The following is a 3,964-nucleotide window of genomic DNA, read 5'->3' as shown; positions in this document are numbered from 1 at the left end:
TTGGTACCAACACTCTGGCTAGAAAAAGCAGTCTCTTCTTTCACTTACTTTATATTGTCTTCCTTCAACTATCTAGCTGCAAGGCTTCTGCCTTCCAGGTTCCAGGTGGAAGAGGTAACAACTCTTCTAAAGGAGATCTACTAACACTAGCCAGTCTTGGGTGTTCATATGTGAAGAAGGCAAAATGGCTACCAGGATATTTTGGGATATTAAGGCAATATTAATACAATAGGTTAATGTGCAAGATTATTATATTTTCACTGAGTAACTATCTGCTTCCCAGAAATTAGGTATTAATATTTTCTTTCTCTTTTCATCTCTCCTGTAAGAAATTGTGTTCTTCCTATAGAGGATGCCTTAGGCCAACACAGTGAAAGTCAAATACATAGAAATGTAAAAGAGAAAGCATATTAATGCTTTTCTAATTAAATTTAATATCACACAATCTTTGAGTTTTTAAAACTTGGTTTAGTTATGAGGTATTCTAATTTGAAAATGTCATGAAATGCATATTTGATTCAAGCTATAATGGTAAACATTTAAATAGTATGTATGGACTCATTTCTTTGTGCAACTCACGTCTCTGAAAACCATATTCTTTATTGTGGAATTCAAATTAGTTGTCATATATTCTTTTGGGGTACATTCTTCTTCCTCTCCTATTTCTCCCCTTTTAGTTTTACCCTTTTGCTTGAAGTTTTAAAGTCTACATTAGTCTCTGTTTTTCATACTGTTTCTCACTTAGGTTAGTATTAAAGAACCCAGTGAAATTTTCTCCCCCTCTACTTAGACTCCTTTCTAACATTCCAATTTTAATTGAGTCAAGTGAATGTACTGACATTTATTACTGACAGGGTCCTGTTGTCTACATAATGTTCTAGTTTGGGATTTTGTTTCTCACATACTTGCATACTTTCCCTACTTTTTTTTTTTTTAAGATTTTATTTTTGTGAGAGAGAAAGCAGGTGGGCTTGCGCAGGAGTACGAGGAGGAGCAGAGGGAGAAGCAGACTACCCTCTGAGCAGGGAGCCTGATGTGGGGCTCCCTCCTAGGACTCTAGGATCATGACCTGAGCCGAAGGCAGACGAAGGCAGACGCTTAACCTACTGAGCCACCCAGGAGCCCCCTTCTCCCTACTTCTATCCATCATCCATGTAATGTAACTATACCAATCTACTTCTTCTTCTTCCTTTTTTTTTTTTTTTTGGAGAAAGTCTGTAAAACTTTATTGAGAGAATTTCAACAGTGAAGTACCCCACATAAAAGTAGTTTGCATGTTTCAGCTTGTCCTTGTTTAAATCTGGGGTAGTCCTTCACCACTTCTGGCATTTTAATGGGCTCTAAAAAGGGTAGACTTGGCCCCTTGACATCAGGGTCATCTTCAGTTATACCCCCAGCCTTTGCCTGAGGCAGCTCCTGGAGATCAGTTTCCAGGTCTCGTCCTTGAGCCACATGTCCTCCTTCAACTTCCTTCCCTTGATCAGGTAGAATATCCTGACTCTCAGGTGGTGCCTCCTTTTGTTTCAGTTGCTCATCACTGGGTTGCCGCGCACCCACGTGCTGGTTAGACCCTGGATCATCTTTTCTTTGTTTGGATCTGGATCTCACTCGGCCACTCATAGTTCACCCAGTTGAATTCACCTAGCGAGAAAGCTCACCACAGAGAGAACACGACTGCCTTGATGGATCTCAGCTTGGCTCATTACACCAAATCTACTTCTAATCTCATTTTCTACAGGAAGAATCCACTGGTTAATACTAGTCTGTTATGATCTTACTTTTACTCTATTGATCTATAGTACCTATTTGATTCATTATTTATTATGGAAGATTCAATTTTTATAATTTTGATGAAACATTTTTTAATTAGTCAAATTAAAATCTATTTCCACAGTTTACAAAAAGAGATATGATTTTCATATTGGTGTATCCCTATTAAAAAAGTCCAGCCTGTGGCTTGTTCTGGTTTGACCTTATATAATTTCCTTTGCCTTTATTCTATACTCATCATTCTTCATTCCAACCCATTTGTTCTCAACAACTTCAGGAAATTTTTTTTGTAATAGTAACAATACTTTATAATACAAGGAAGTGGTGGACTAGAAAAAAACATGTTTCCTATTTTAATATCTCTTATGTGATTCTGATTCTTTTGTATCCCTTGTCTCAACTCCCATTATACAGTTTCTCCCTTTCTTCTCTTTTTCAGTTATTTGGTCCCTATTCATCTCTTGTTCATAAACCTTCCTAAGATTTTTATACTTTATTATTTAGTCAATTATGTATTACCCAAATGTATCTCTAATACCTCTATACTTTAGCATGATGGGATTCTATCTGACATTGAAGTTGTTGAAATATAATTTGTATTCTTCAGTTATGTTTTTATCTCTGATTTGAATAAAAATTTTGTGAAAGTATGGATATCACTTATTTATTTTATACATTCATAAACATTAACAGAAATTCTCTAATCTCTTTCCACCATGCCCAGGAACATTTATTACTGTCAACAGAGTAGGCATTCTGGGAAATTAAAATTCATCACTATTATCAAGAACAAAGTAAACAGCATTCCAGATTCATATTTTCTAGTTTAAAAGAGCTCTTCATACGCTGTTGCTTCTCTCTGAAGTGGCCTTCCCAGTCATACAAATGTATGATTGTCCTTGAAGACTCAGCATAGTGTCATTTCCTTCGTAAAACCTCTTGTCCACTTCCATCCTAACAACCAACCTATCTTTAAGATACCACTTTTGATTAAAGCACAATGCTCATCAAAGCTTGTCCCCTAATACTATATGTTTTACAATGTAATGTATTTTTCTGGCTACACATCTGCTCTTCTTCTGAGACTATGAACATTAAGCTTAAGCACTGTGGTGTTATTCATCTTTTTTTTTTATTTTGATGAAGTCCAATTTATCTCTTTCTTTTTCTTTCTTTTTTTAATGTTATGTTAATTACCATACATTACATCATTAGTTTTTGATGTAGTGTTCCATGATTCATTGTTTGTATATAACACCCAGTGCTCCATGCAGAACGTGCCATCTTTAATACCCAACACCAGGCTACCCATTCCCCCACCCCCTCCCCTCTAGAACCCTCAGTTTGTTTCTTAGTCCATAGTCTCTCATGGTTCATCTCCCCCTCCGATTCCCCCCCCTTCATTCTTCCCCTCCTGCTATCTTCTTCTTCTTCTTCTGCTGCTGCTGCTTCTTCTTTTTTTTTTAACATATAATGTATTATTTGTTTCAGAGGTACAGGTCTGTGATTCAACAGTCTTACACAGTTCACAGCGCTCATCATAGCACATACCCTCCCCAATGTCTATCACCGGTGTTATTCATCTTTATATCACCTGTGACCAGAAAAGAGTACATATTCAGTAAATACTGAATAAATCAATGGGACTCATATGAAGCTATTTTGACAAAGTGGCATTTGGTTATAGAAAGTAGTCAAAGGAAATCCTTGGAATGAAAATCACTGGAGATTTTGTTTCCTCATGTGTACAGCTTGTTTCCTTCACTTACTCACATTTATACATATTTCACTGCATTTGTTATTTCACACATGCTTTGTGGTTGGCTATATAAATCTCTTTGGAAGCATAATGGAGTACCTTGATAGTGGATAAAACTGTGCTCATAACTAGACTACCTTCTTTTGGTTTGTATTTTCTTGGTGAGAAAGTTACATGAACTAGGCGGTTCTCTCTGGATAGAACATACCTGTTCACTTTGGAACCCCTGGAAAGATACAGATCAAATTTTAAGTATAATGTAAAAACAGAGGTTCAACATTTTTTTCCTGAACTTTAGTAGGAGACTTATTTCTTAATGCTTATAACAAAGGATAAGCTATGAATGTTAGCTACAATATCTTGGCTTTGTTTAAAATGACAAAGAATTTTTTAATAAAAAGTAAATATAAAGTAATACTGATAATATATAAAGCT

At 35.9% G+C, this 3,964-nt stretch overlaps 1 pseudogene; it reads right to left on the bottom strand.

Moving 5' to 3' along the window:
- Positions 1 to 1,239: 1,239 nt before the first annotated feature.
- LOC148164626 (P antigen family member 3 pseudogene) lies at positions 1,240 to 1,620 on the bottom strand (annotated as a pseudogene).
- Between the last annotated feature and the right edge of the window lie 2,344 nt (positions 1,621 to 3,964).

Source organism: Eumetopias jubatus, unplaced genomic scaffold (genome assembly GCF_037043125.1).
Source record: "Eumetopias jubatus isolate StellerSeaLion01/CBP00866 unplaced genomic scaffold, mEumJub1_p1.0 scaffold_4, whole genome shotgun sequence".
In the NCBI taxonomy this organism is placed as follows: Eukaryota; Metazoa; Chordata; class Mammalia; order Carnivora; family Otariidae; genus Eumetopias; species Eumetopias jubatus.
The sequence above is the reverse complement of the archived record's forward strand: the minus strand, read 5'-3'. Positions and strand labels throughout refer to the sequence as shown.